The 15,491-nt window shown below is 38.0% G+C and overlaps 1 protein-coding gene across 13 annotated transcripts in view; it reads right to left on the bottom strand.

Annotated features, from left to right (window-relative positions):
• Positions 1-15,491, bottom strand: part of BRD4 (bromodomain containing 4) — an 81,370-nt gene that overhangs the window by 47,441 nt on the left and 18,438 nt on the right. For all 13 annotated transcript variants that reach the window (XR_015948416.1, XM_035104762.3, XM_035104766.3 and 10 more), the window contains exon 2: positions 14,352-14,438. The gene's annotated coding sequence lies outside the window, so the exon portion shown is untranslated. The remainder of the gene's footprint in view (positions 1-14,351; positions 14,439-15,491) is intronic.

The raw sequence follows: 15,491 nt of genomic DNA, 5'->3' as shown, positions 1-15,491 counted from the left end.
GGAAACATTTGCAACAGGGAGGCACCAAGCCTTCTTGATCTCAAAACCATGGGTGGCTAACCTGTGGCTCTCTGAATGTCGTTGGACTACAACTCCCATTATCCCTATCCTGCTGGCTGGAGCTGAAGGGAATCGAAGGGCGACAAGTTAGCCACTCTTACTCTACCATGAGCAGCAGCTACATTCAGACATCAAACTATGCTTCAGTGTGTCAGGACCAAGCATATGTGAGTGTTAGGATCCAATGGTGCCCCTTCCCTCTCCTCTGGTGTAGCTATAAGATAATAAGCCTTTGCTTCCAAATTCAACAACCCACAATTTCACATTATGTCTGAGCTCTATAATATGATCAGCCAATTTCAAACAATGGGTTATGAAGTATAACTATCCAGTTTCATTTATTACATTTCCTCCCAAGGAGCCCATGATGGTCTGCATCTCTGGTTTATCTATATAACACTATGCCAAGATTTTGTGAAATAAAGTAAATGCTTGCTAACTTCTCTTCCCGGCTTGAGGTGATGAGGAAGTATGTGAGCCCGTGACTTTGGTCAAACTGCTTCCTGCAGTGCTAAATCATGGTTCAGCACTGCATGTGAACTGGGTCTTTCTCAGGTTTGACAATATGACAAGGGGTGGTTAATAAAAAGTAAAATGAAAGCTTTTGAATTCCTACTTGCAACCATGCCACATGAAAAGGAGGGAAGTGATTGAACCCAGGGTGGATAAAAATCAATGATTTTTTTAAAAAAAATAAAAAAAACGGATTTTTTTTATTTAAATCGGATTTTTTTGATTTAAATCGATTTTTTTGATTTAAATTTGATTTTTTTAAATAAAATGCTTTTTGAGGAAAATATATTACCATCCAAAGGTTGTTCCATCATGAAATAAAGATTAGTTTTTTAATTATGTAGAATAAGGTTGTATATGTTTAATTTTTGGGGTAAATAAATTCCATTAATCCATTCACAATGTCATGCTCTTCCAGAGGTTTTTGTAAGATTATTGGGCAGTTTCTCTGCCTACAAGATATTATCACAGGTGCTTGGTTTACTTTTGCAGTTCTCAAAACTGAATTTGACTCAACAGAGATCACATGCCTCTTCTTCACAGCAAAAATGTTATAACATGAACAGAGTTGAGAAAAAGACCTTAATCCTATTGTTCTACAAACCTATGAATACAGAATCAACCCCTTCAGTGCTAAGTTTCAAGAAGTTCAGTGAATAGAATAGAAACAATATTTTTCTGATTGTTTGGAGTGGACAGTATTTAAGTTTTTCATGTGTAGGCTGGGCTGACAGTCATATATATATATATATGTATATATGTATATATGTATAGTTTTTTAGTTTTTGTTTAACCAAATTAGTTAACAAACATGGATGTTTGTTTAAGCAAATAACGTATGTTGTAATGTTATTGTTTCAGTTGAATAAATCTATTTAAATTGTTATTATTAAGGTACAGTAATGATTATTTTTCTCCTTCCTAAGTACAACAGTAAAGTTGTCCAAATATGAATGATTAACCTATTAAACTGGGGATAAAAAACTAATATGAAAAGTTGTTATTCTAAGAATCTTCATTTACTTGCATATTAAAGTTATACCAGCAAGAATTAGTCTTTATGTAGAAAACTATGATTTAAATCAAGCCTTACTGACTAGTTATTTAAATCATGATTTAAATCGTGATTTAAATCAGTTTGATTTAAATCAAATCCACCCTGATTGAACCTAAAGCTTGTCTAAGCTTTTTCCTGACAGGCTAAACCATGGATTACTCTGACCTGTGAATGAAGCTATTGGTGTAGTTTGCACATAGCTCCAAAGCATGGTTTAGTGCTACATGTATAAACTGGAATGAGCTCAACCACAGGCTTACACACTCCATCCTCCCATATGGCTAGGTGGTTTTGCTAGCATTTAGTTTTACTTTCTCATCAAGTTGTCTTACAACCAGGACTATGGTTTATCACAGACCCAGTTTCAAAACAAGCCCGAGGCTTCATTCCAGCTTGTGCACAAACCACTTAAACCATTATTACCAGTACTGAGGCTCGGCTCTACCTTTTGCAAGCTTTCTGCTTCCTTATGACTGCCTACATCAGGCTTGTGAAGCCAAGGTGCTTGTTCCTTGTTCCTTGACTCTACAGTGCAATTTTATGTTTGTTTACTCGGAAGCATGACTCAGTTTTCAATACGACTTATTCTCAGCTAAGTGGGCACAGCCTTATAGCTTTACAGCAGTAGTTCTTAACCTTTTTAGGGTCAAAGACCCCGTTGAGAATCTGATGAAAGCTAAGGACTCCAGAAAAATGCACATAAACACAATAAATTGCATACCATTTCTTTTATTGCAATGGAGAGAAAAAAATTGTAACTAGTTTACAGACCCTCTGAAGCTCATTCATGAACCACAGGTTAAGAACCCTGCCTTACAGAATTAACTACTTTTAGCAGAGTGAATGAAATTCATACTAATTTGAGAAACACTGCTATAAACTGAAGAAGTGTGCATGCACACGAAAGCTCATACCAAAATATAAACTTAGTTGGTCTTTAAGGTGCTACTGAAGGAATTTTTTTATTTTGCTTCGACTCAGACCAACACGGCTACCTACCTGTAACTGCTATAAACTGTGAATATAAACTGTGCACTTCCAGATTCTATTAGAATGGCAAAAGTAATGTAAAAGGGCAGGCTGTAGATACAGAAGTAATTTACAAATAGGAGGTTCAAATTATATAAGGTACAAGTATCATTACTGCATTATGGTTCTCAAAGCAGGAGGCAGGCCTTCTGAGACAACAGAGTTTTAAGGATGGAAAGTTTCTACACTCTGTTCCCTAAACCAATGTACTGTGTGTGTTCAGTGGTTTAGCTTTGACTGAAAGCTCCTTATTTTTTCATCATATTGCTTTCTTCTTGGAACTTTTAAATATTTCTATGTGACAAGATTCTGCTTCCACCCTTTTATTTTGGTCTACTTAGCTCCATACCTGAAATGATAGCAACTGTACTATTTTATTTAACCTCTGTCAGCTTCAATCCATTTTAAATCAATGCATGTTATGTTTTCCCAACAGTTTTATTCACAGTGGCAAACACATGCAAAAGAAAGAGATATTTGACACTTTTGTTGTAGCATCTCTCCTTTGGCTTTGTATGTAATGATCCCAGCACAAACACACATAATCATTAGCTGTGAAGACACAGCACCACCAGAGAATGCAGAAGTTGGCCATCACTGTTCCAGGTCAAGAAAGGAGAGCTGACTGAATCATTACTACATGTTGCCCCTATCAAACTAATATCCTAGCATGATTACACACAGGGGCATCTTGCCCATAGGAGCTAGTGGTGCGGGGCGCCACAGCACCAAGTTCTGGAGGGCGCCAAGGAAGAGGTGAGGCTGGACGCAGCACCTCTTGGCAGCAGCTGCACCGCACCCGGAGCCTCCTCCCCGCCGGAGGAGCCGCCCTCCAGCCTGCCCACCGGGAGGGAAATGGGGGGCGCGCCGGAGAAATTTTTGCACCACGGAGTTGGATACCCTTAAGACGGCCCTGATTACACAGAACTAAGGTTCGGCTAGAAAAGTAAGAAGTGCAACATTTGCCTTGACTGAACAAAACGGACAGAGGTCAAACTACATGGCTCCTCAACAGAATCCTGTTTTCCTTAACTATCCCTGATATATACAATTACCAAGCTGATTCATCCCCTATGTGCTGATTTCATGGCCAGCAAGAAAATCAATACTTCAGACTAACATGACATTCTTATTGCTACAAAAGGAGGGGTACCATGACATTTCCTGTTATATCCAAGTTGTGAGACTGTAGTTTAATCCTGATTTAATGATTTCAGATCTTGATTTGTAGTTTGAAATCAAACCATTGTCTCTTAAGCCTACATGATTACAAATACATCTCCTGCCCCCAAAGGAAAATGGATTGGCAATCTCTTATAAACACACAGAAAGTAAGGGTGATTGCAGTGGTCAAGTACTGAATGTCCTCACTTAGCACAAGCCACTTTGGTCCTCCAATGGGCTCCACATAGCAAAGCAGTGAGGAACCTCCAGCCCACAGACAAGGCGCTGCAGGAATCTTAATGTGGTCTACAAGGCTATCTCCTTGAAATACAGTAATGCCTATCTGCCCCACACCTGTGATTTCAGGTGTAGGGGCAGGTGAAAGTACAGCTACAAAGAAACAATTGAGAGCCTTAAAGGTGTGCTCCTGATAGTTCTTCTGCAAGTGAAGTTTGCTGTAAATGCTAATTTGGTGCTGACAGCAAGCCCCACTGGGATCAGCTGCTCTATGGGGCATGCAGGCACTGGGGGAAGTCTGAACCTGTCCATTGGCCAGATCCAGTTTTCCACCCCTGAGATAGGAGATAACCAGACTATAACCTGGACCTGTACACACACCTTCCTTCCGAGTAATAAGGTGATAACTTTTAAATTAAGCATTGAATTAGTCATTAACATTGCAGTCATGTGTATATATTTGTTTTCTCCTTGCACTGTCTTGTGATCAGGGTGGATAAAAATCAATGATTTTTTTAAAAAAAAAATCAAAAAAATTGGATTTTTTTAAATAAAATGCTTTTTGAGGAAAATATATTACCATCCAAAGGTTATTCCATCATGAAATGAAGATTAGTTTTTTAATTATGTAGAATAAGGTTGTATATGTTTAATTTTTTGGTAAATAAATTCCATTAATCCATTCACAATGTCATGCTCTTCCAGAGGTTTTTGTAAGATTATTGGGCAGTTTCTCTGCCTGCAAGATATTATCACAGATGCTTGGTTTACTTTTGCAGTTCTCAAAACTGAATTTGACTCAACAGAGATCACATGCCTCTTCTTCACAGCAAAAATGTTATAACATGAACAGAGTTGAGAAAAAGACCTTAATCCTATTGTTCTACAAACCTATGAATACAGAATCAACCCCTTCAGTGCTAAGTTTCAAGAAGTTCAGTGAATAGAATAGAAACAATATTTTTCTGATTGTTTGGAGTGTACAGTATTTAAGTTTTTCATGTGTAGGCTGGGCTGACAGTCTAAGTTTCTTAAAATATATATATTTTGTTCTTGTTCAGCCAAATTACTTAACAAACATGGGTTTGTTTAAGCAAATAACATATGCTGTAATGTTATTGTTTCAGTTGAATAAATCTATTTAAATTGTTATTATTAAGGTAATGATTATTTTTCTCCTTCCTAAGTACAACGGAAAAGTTGTCCAAATACAGTATGAATGATTAACCTATTAAACTGGGGATAAAAAAACTAATATGAAAAGTTGTTATTCTAAAAATCTTAATCTACCAGCATATTAAAGTTATACCAGCAAGAATTAGTCTTTATGTAGAAAACTATGATTTAAATCAAGCCTTACTGACTAGTGATTTAAATCGTGATTTAAATCGTGATTTAAATCAGTTTGATTTAAATCAAATCCACCCTGCTTGCGATAGGACCATTTTGCCATCTCATTTAACCACGCTAATATGCACTGGCAAAGGGGGTGGGATTATTAAACATCTAAAGCAAAAAAGGAAAAGGAAGTCCAAGCAAAATGGGTAGAAGTTAGTTTGGACTCTTAGCCAAATAATGCTGATAGTAGGTGAGCTATGATTTGATCAAGCAAGGAACTTATGTCGTTAAGCCAAGCTGTATACTGAAGACCATTTAGAAGTGACTAAGTTGTACCCCAACTGTACAACGCAGGTGATGCAGGTGGCGCTGTGGGTTAAACCACAGAGCCTAGGGCCTGCTGATCAGAAGGTTGGCGGTTCAAATCCCTGTGACGGGGTGAGCTACCATTGCTTGGTCCTAGCTCCTGCCAATCTAGCAGTTCGAAAGCACATCAAAGTGCAAGTAGATAAATAGGGACCGCTACAGCAGGAAAGTAAACGGTGTTTACATGTGCTGCTCTGGTTTGCCAGAAGTGGCTTAGTCATGCTGGCCACATGACCTGGAAGCTGTACGCTGGCTCCCTCGGCTAATAATGCGAGATGAGCGCGCAACCCCAGAGTTGGTCACGGCTGGACCTAATGGTCAGGGGTCCCTTTACCTTTAAGTTGTACCCCAACTGTTAAAGAGTTCCTGTGTGCACAGTTGTGCTCTATAACTTAATACACATTGGTAGATCACAAGAACTCTAGTGCAAAACAGTAAGGCAATAGAATACTGAAGTTGGCCCACTCCTGGTCCCTTGAACAGTCAAATAATATCAATTAGATGCTAATAAACTTTAAAAAAACCTAATTGGTATGCTCTCTGCTGTGGGCTGGCTGACTTATATGCACATAAGTGGGAACCGCAAAATGCAAGCATGAAATTGTGGCAGTCACCTGTTATTTCCATGATGTTCTACAGAGCAGCACAACATGCACTGTTTGCATACAGAACATAAAACCTTCACAAGCACACACAATGAAATTAGACATGGTGGCAATTCAAGGCCTATAACCCTGTATGTTGTTCCTGTTCAGAGACCACTTCTGTTAAGCAAGAGGTCAGCTGGGGAAGTTAGGTCCAATTGTCTAACTGGAAGCACAAAAGCAAAAAAGTTACAAGGCAGATAATGACAGTTACTATGTAAATACATTGTAACAGGCCCTGATTTCTGCACTGTTGGGAAGGGGCCCTTACTACTGCAATTCTATCAAATGATCACAGGATTCATTTTGAAATTCTTGACTTCATGTATTTGTCATATAACTGGATATTAGTATATTGCATATACTGCCAGGAATACAAATGTAAACAGAGTGGATTTGATTTAAATCAAACTGATTTAAATCACGATTTAAATCACGATTTAAATCACTAGTCAGTAAGGCTTGATTTAAATCATAGTTGATTTAAATCATAAAGACTAATTCTTGCTGGTATAACTTTATTATGCAAGTAGATGAAGATTTTTAGAATAACAACTTTTCATATTAGTTTTTTTATCCCCAGTTTAATAGGTTAATCATTCATATTTGGACAACTTTACTGTTGTACTTAGGAAGGAGAAAAATAATCATTACCTTAATAATAACAATTTAAATAGATTTATTCAACTGAAACAATAACATTTCCGCAAATGTTATTTGCTTAAACAAACATCCATGTTTGTTAACTAATTTGGCTAAACAAAAACAATATATATATATTTTAAGAAACTTAGACTGTCAGCCCAGCCTACACATGAAAAACTTAAATACTGTCCAAACAATCAGAAAAATATTGTTTCTATTCTATTCACTGAACTTCCTGAAACTTAGCGCTGAAGGGGTTGTTTCTGTATTCATAGGTTTGTAGAACAATAGGATTAAGGTCTTTTTCTCAACTCTGTTCATGTTATAACATTTTTGCTGTGAAGAAGAGGCATGTGATCTCTGTTGAGTCAAATTCAGTTTTGAGAACTGCAAAAGTAAACCAAGCACCTGTGATAATATCTTGTAGGCAGAGAAACTGCCCAATAATCTTACAAAAACCTCTGGAAGAGGTGAATGGATTAATGGAATTTATTTACCCCAAAAATTAAACATATACAACCTTATACTACATAATTAAAAAACTAATCTTTATTTCATGATGGAATAACCTTTGGATGGTAATATGTTTTCCTCAAAAAGCATTTTATTAAAAAAAATCCAATTTAAATCAAAAAAATCGATTTAAATCAAAAAATCCGATTTAAATCAAAAAAATCCGATTTTTTTGATTTTTTAAAAAAAATCATTGATTTTTATCCACCCTGAATGTAAATCTGAATATATTTGAAGGCATTCCATTCAACCCTATCTGTTATTAAATGACAGGATCAATTAATCAAGGTCTATGCAATAATGTGTAAAGAAGGAAGAGAAATTTCTCTCTCACTGGCAGTGAGAGCAGTCTAATAAGAATACAGTCATACCTTGACATCCGAAGGCTTCGACTTCCGAAGATTTTGACTTCCGAAGTCGAAGCCTCCGGAAGTCCGCCCAGCACGCGCGTGGTCGGTGCATGCGCAAAAGCGTGAAATCGTGCTTCCCACATGTGCCGTAGCAGCACTTCGACTACCGAAACTCTGACTTACAAAGACAACTGCGGAACGGATCATCTTCGTAAGTCGAGGTACCACTGTAAATGGCAGTGGGTTTATAACATAAGACATGTTTGCACATAATAATAAGCACAGAGGTATTGGCTTCCCCTCATGGTTTGTTTAAAGAGAAATAAACCACAAGCTCTGGGTTGCATGAAATGCTAACTCAGTGTTGTGGCTTGCTTGCTTCTTCCTTCCTTGGCAAAAATGAAGTGTGGGGCAGGTTTCATCCTTGCTCAAGGATGAAACTAGCCTGGACCATGATGTGATACCACCACACAGTGTAGTTTTTAACCCCAAAAGAGGATGGCTTAATAATAATGCTAAGCCAAACTGTGCAACAGTACATCATTGATTAAAAAAACACTTGTGCATAACTGATTACAACTACTATTATCAATTTGTTTCTGGATAGCAATTATGTATTGCTACAGTAGGGACTGGATGGAAAGGGAATAGCAGAAAGAAAAATGACTCCCTTTAGAAAAAGTTCTCAAAACTGTACTAATGGGCATAAATTGCTGACAACTGTGATCTCTATTAATGCTATTTTGCTTCCTTAAAAAATGGGCAATGAGAGACCTAGAAGCCAGGTATGCCACCTATTTACAGTTTCTTGAATAAGCAAGAATAAATAAAAAGGAACATTTAGAAGTAGAAATAAGATTGAGACTGGAATATAGAAAGCCGTCTTATACGGATTCAGACCATTGGGTCCATCTAGCTCAGTACTGTCTACATTGACTGGCAGTGGATCACTAGGGTTTCAGACAGGAGCCTCTCCCAACCCTACCTGGAGACGCCAAGGATTCAAATGAACAATAAAGCAGATGTAGGAAGAGAGCCAAGGTAATCTGTTAATTTTCAGTACTTTAAAAGAAAGCAAAAAAAAGTTACCATAAATATTTTATAATACGCTTTTATTTATTATATTTAAAATTAGTTACAAGTTTTATACTGAGAAGTCCCTAAGGGAGCAATAAATTGAAGAGATGGTATAACCACAAAAACCCAAGATTGATAAAAATGGCTATACTCTAACATTTACTTAAATTACTCTGTCAACTAAATAAAAGTCAAAATGTCATATTCTTTTCTTGCGCTTAAGTTAAGATTGATGTTTCTCATCACTTGATTCTTCATAAAATGTTTTTATTGTCTGAAAACTTAACACAAGTCAGCATAAAGGAAGAGATTCTGGAAACTGCATTAGGACTGATCATGCAACTGAACAAGAAAAATCATATCAAACAGCAAGTTAAATATGTCTTACAATCCTAGCTCCAAATTTTAATAAGATATTTCTGGTTCTTACATTTTTCATGAAAAAAACCAAAATTGTGTAAAATTAAGCTTTTCAATGTGTTTTCAACTATGATTAGTGTATAGTGGTATGATAACTGAATGGATCAAGTACAGAATCCACCAAAATTCAAAAACAGCTAAACATATAGTACATAAAACATAAATAACACGGTACATTTTGAGTTTGTATATTTTAGCTACAGAATTCCAGAAGAGTTTACATAATTTTAAGGGGACAGAATTCCAAAACCCATGTATAAAGTTTATTCAAGATTTACTATTTCTCTAAAGAAAATTAGCAATATGAAGCTTTAGTATTGAAGTCCTCCTGCAGCTAGCAGGTCTGTCTTCATTCTGGCCTTTCCTAACAATGTGAAGATCTCCTTGAAAATCTCAACACATAGAACAATTGAACATGGACATCTTCTCCTATAAATGTCTACAATCTTAGCACCTCTCACTTTACACCACAAATTACCAACTTCTGAAGTCTCAAACTAACTTTTGTAACAGACATGAGCAGCCGGACTTCACCATTACGTTAGCACCACCTAGCAGTAAGGACATCATCATTATGGAGTGCATGCATTTAGGTACAAGCCACAATACATTTCTTTTTTGGAAATTTTGCATAATAACAAGGTTTTTATTTTCTGTAGAACTAAAACCAAGGGCAAACATTATATCACATCCTGATTAAAATTTCATATGGTCACCAGAAATAGGTTAATTATCTCTGCTTTATATTCCCCCAAAGCAATTTACCCACAGTTGTACAAAATGTGGCAAAAGGTAACATGTGATATTTATTCTGAACACTTGCACATTTTATCAAGATGTGACAAAGCACATCCAGTTTGTTCTACATTTTATAAACCAAACAAAAGCAGAATATAATAAATAATAAACATTATTATATGTGAAAAATATGGAGTTGTTGACTAAGCATGCAGAGTTGGAGACCACCAATCCTGGTCCATGCAGTTTTCTGTAGAACAGAATTAATTTGGATGTAGTTGATAAGTCACTCTTTGTTATGCACAGATACAGCCAAAGTACAAATACTATTTACACCAAGCTATAATTGATACCGATGCATATCACCAGTTCTACAAAATTAGATGGATTATATGTAACAAAGAAAGATTTTTGTCTTCATAGTAAAATGTATCAAAAAAATTTAATATATTTTTATTAAAGATTTATTGGTTTACAAAAGTATGTGCAATGTCTCTCTTTTCAAGTTACATTTTCTACAGATTAGTTTCATTTGTCGAGATATTAGTGTTACATTAGGAAGAAAAGGGGGGAAAGAGGTGGAGGGTGGTGAAGTCGGGTGGCAATGTTTCTATTTTACTTCATGTACGTGTGGGGACCTGTGTCAGCGTCGCTTGTGCAGGTTCTCTTTGCTATTCACTTGTGTTCCTTTGGTGTTGAGAGAGGTTGGGGATTGGCCTAGGGTGTGATTCTTCATTTGTGATTGGCTGTGGTGAACTTTGTTTTCATGTGTGAGTGGGGTAGGTGGATGTTTTGGATCAGGTTAGCCATATTGATTTGTATGCTGTTGGTGGATTCTTGTCGTTGTCTTGTTGGGCTGTGTATGTGATAAAGGGGAGCCATACCGGGGTGAAGGCGTCTTCTTCTATTTGTCCCTGTGTCAGTTTCAGTGTATTGGTTAATTTTTCTAGTAAGGCTGTTTCCCATACTATTTGTTACCATTGGTCCATGCTTACTCCTGACAGGTCTCACCAGTGTTTGGTTATGTTTCTGGTTGCTGAGAGTAGGTGGGTAATGAGTTAAATGTATCAATAATTTAAGGCAGACTAGGGAGCCTCAGGTTACATCCAACTAAGTCATCCCATTTCCACAGGTTGAAAGCCTTGTGTTGTGTGATTTCCTCGCCCTCTCTTCTCTACACACCCTTCCAAATCTGCTTCAGAGGTTTTGGGAAACTCCAGGGCAGATCTGTGGCTGCCGCAGGGGAAGAAGTCCCATTGCACAGGTGGAAGCACTTGGGCCAATGGCATAACTTCTTTGGATACAGGCCATTGGGGCAAATGAGGCCTTCCAGGCTGCTCTATTTGCTCCACAGGATTATCTCTAGGCCATAGTCCTTTTCAGGCTACACCCCTCGCTGGCTGTGCTCTGCACCCTCCCTGAGTACTTTTGCTTAGTTGAAAGTGTCCTTGACTTATGATAATGTCTCTAGGTTGCCTGAGTTTTTGTGTGGCAGAAATGTAAAAGCAAGCCTAATAGACAAAAATCAGCAGAGATCAGGGATACATTAAGATTATAAGTCAAGCCAGAGGGAGACAAGAGTGGAATGAGTCAACAACTTGGAAGATACAGAAAATATTTCAACTGGGATGAGGAGGAGTGAAGACTGAAAGTAATAATGAGGGAGAAACTGGAGCACCTCCAAGAAGACTAATCAGGAATGTAGCTATCACAATGAAGTGTTCAGGTGATGTGGAATCAAAATAAGAGAACTACAGAACAAAATGAACTATGAGGCAGTTAACATCCAAGTTGAAAGCAGTAATTTGGAACTTTTTCTGTACACATTCCACGTTTTTCCAGTTCATTAAATAGCTTGCATGATACTGATCAAATAACTTAAGGAACAGCAAGATGCTTACATCTTAACTACATTCACTAACTAGGCACATACTGCAGATGTTCAACAGTAGGCCAGTTGACCAAACAGGGGCCAGTTTGGGAGATCCAGGGCAAGCTACCCTCAGTGGTTCCCTCTCAATGATGCCTACCGCCTGCACCTGCTAATTGGAGGACAGGTGCATGCCTGCCCCAGGTGGTGGTGCATCAAACAAGTACCAGGGTAACACGGCACACATTAACTTGCCCATGCCATAATGTTGATTACATTGGGGCAGTGCTAGGGAGGACAGGTGCATGGACCAGGAGCTTCACTCAGCAATACCAATGGGCTGCACCTCCATTCCCTTCTAGCCACCACTGTGCTAATTACACTGGCTCTAACATACATATGTTGGGAATGGCATTAGCATAATGAACAAGGTGGTGGTGAGTAAAGATGCACTACATAGGGTCAGCCATCTCCCCAGGTTGAGCCACATCCGCTATGGTGGAAGCAGTGAGCCCTGTTGGGGTTCCATCACTCACTCAAGTGTGCCATGTACTGGTGCTGAGTTAGTGACTAAAATTTATTCAATGATAGCTTAACTGGAAACACTCTTTGGCACTTCCCTCAAAAGACGTCTACCTAGTTAGGAACACAGGCACAGCCAGATGTGTCAATAAAAAATAATTAGCATTCCTGCCTACACAAACTCATGCTAGTTGTTTGTAAAATAAAATGGGCGGAGGACTAAGAACCAACATTTGTAATGTTTCCAAGCCTGGTAGCCCAAAGAAAATTATTACACACCACAGGTGACTAGATGAGTAGCTACTCTGATAAAGGGCCTTCCTTACTGGGGTTATACAGTGGAAACAGTGCTCAGCCTATAAGGAAGCAAGATTATTAAAATTATTTCTTTGTAAAAGAAAAGGCAAGTGAGAGAAGGGGAGAGTTATATTACTTGCTGCCTGTAATGTGAGGCCATTACACTGTAAGTGACAGTGACATTTGAACAATCATTGTTACACTGCTGCAGTTCTTGCATTACCTGGAGGAAAAACATTGTCCTAGTTACAATGCAGTCAGTGGTAGGGAAGCTAGATTTCTGCATAAAAGCCCTAGACGAAAAGAGGTATTAATGCCCTGCAACAATTTTCTTATTTTTTTTATTAAAAAAAAACTAACTCAACTGCAAGTAAAACATGGTGCAGCATCCAACTATTGTGTCCTGCCATTGCAAGGATTTCTGCTTGGCCAATGGAACTTCCTCCCTCTCTTTCCCTCATGTGTGCTCTTAGTCCAGGCATCCCCAAACTTCGGCCCTCCAGATGTTTTGGATTACAGTTCCCATCTTCCCCAACGTCCTGTTAGCTAGGGATCATGGGAGTTGTAGGCCAAAACATCCAGAAGGCTGCAGTTTGGGGATGCCTGTCAGTCTTTCCTAGGAGTTTTCCTTAACTCCTAGGAGTTGTGGAGAAGAGATGGGGGAAAATCTGTTGTGTAAGCAGGAATGCTTGTTCTGATGGAACACACTAATTGGATACCACTGGTAGTTGTTTAACCACCTGGGTGAATTTATGTTTCCTAATATTTAGCTGTTGCTGTTGGAAGCTATGCAAATATATTCATTTTTTTGTATGAAGCTTTTAAATGCTTGCAGGTGGTAGTTTGGGAATACTTGTTGATCTGGCACTCTTGTTTGATGTGCAGGTGGCGGCTGTAAGGTGTGCTTTTTTCAGCATTAGCTGGTAAGTCAACTACATTACATCTCTTTCTGACAAAGAAGAACCTACTCTGTGGAATGTCTTGCCAAATGGGATCTCCCAGGCCCATTCATTATATTGCTTTAAGTGGTTGGTGAAGACCTGGGTCTTTCGAAAGGCCTTTGCGGTTAATTATGTAATTTTTGCTGGTTTAGAGTTCTATGCGATCATCTTCCCCGTTGGAATTTGTTCTGTTGGATATTGACATTAGTTAGAACATTTATGAGGCCATTTCTGTTTAAGGTTTTTTGGTAGAGATTTCCCAGGATGTTTCCAAGATTGGCTCTTGTTTCCATCCAGCTTACTAAATTCCAGAAAAATTAGAATCTCACACAACAAAACAACATTTTACTGTAAATAATCAGTAGAAGATGACTCACTGAGCTGTCATTGTACTAGTACCAAATCTAAAATTATTTTTAACTCTTTTAAACTATCAGTCATCCAATACCATTAACATACAAGAGGCTCGCCTTGCAAGATAACCCAGGGTGGACATGCAAAAGCAGAACACCAGATTTTCATATACAAAAACACATTAAGTAACTTTTTTTAAAAAAAAATACACATTACCTTGAGGCAGAGTTTATCCTTGTCTGATTTCTCTCCTGTTTTCACTCTCTAATCTCCATTTTTTACACTTAACTATGAAGTGTAAATCTGCAGAAAGAATAAAATATTAGATTAGTATGAAATAAAAAGATATCAAGAAACAAAATTACAGTTTAATATTTCAAGTTCAGCTTATGAAATTGTGAGGCATCTTTAAGCTCAAATCCAGCCATGTAATTTCCAGGTTTTTCACTATCTTGAAAAGGGATGTTATGAAGGTGAGAACTGCCTTGCTTTGGCAGCCCAAAAGTGTTCTGGTTCCATCAACGGCCAGTGAAATGCCTTTAGGAAAGCTTATAAGCAGGGTATGAACACATTCACAATATCTTGATTTTTGCCCCAAGCATTAAGTGTTGGAGGCTCGGAGCTGTTTTGGCAGGCAGCCGTAGATGGATGTAACCTCTGCACAGGACAATCCTATGTTGACCATTGTGGTTATTTGTGTTGACTTAGAAGTTACGGTTCACCTGCAGTTACCACCATTTGACACATTAAACACAACTACCAAGGGTAGTGGCTTAAAAAACAGATTTACTCCTCCAATACCAAACAGACCAGAGCTGGAGAAAATATAGCAAAGAGGAAATCATTAGCCTTTTTTCTCCCACATTTCTACTAAACAGCAGAAAGGGAGCCCTGAACAATTATGTTGAAGCTTTTGTCTATTCACCTTCTCCACACTGTGCATGATTTTATACACTTCTTACTCATCTTTTCTCTAAACTAAAAAGCCCCAAATGTTATAACCTTTGCTCATAGGGGAGTTTCTCTATCCATTTGATTTTTTGGCTGCCTTTTCTCCCACTCTCATAACACTAGAACTTGATGCCATCCTATGAAGTTGAATGTTGGAACAAACAGAATAATTTCTTCACACAGCACATATTAGAACTATGGAATTACTCCCACAAGATTTAGTGATGGCCACCAATGTGGCTTTAAAAGAGCATTAGCCAAAGTCATGGAGAATAAGACTAACAATAGCAACCATGCACAACAGCTGTGTTTTACTTCCCCTCTTGGAGGCACTGTGCCTTTGAATACCAATTGCTAGGAATCACAAATTGAGATAATGTTATTGCACTCAGGTCCTGCTTGTTG

Source organism: Zootoca vivipara, chromosome 2 (assembly GCF_965207765.1).
Source record: "Zootoca vivipara chromosome 2, rZooViv2.hap1.1, whole genome shotgun sequence".
Classification (NCBI taxonomy): Eukaryota; Metazoa; Chordata; class Lepidosauria; order Squamata; family Lacertidae; genus Zootoca; species Zootoca vivipara.
The sequence above is the reverse complement of the archived record's forward strand: the minus strand, read 5'-3'. Positions and strand labels throughout refer to the sequence as shown.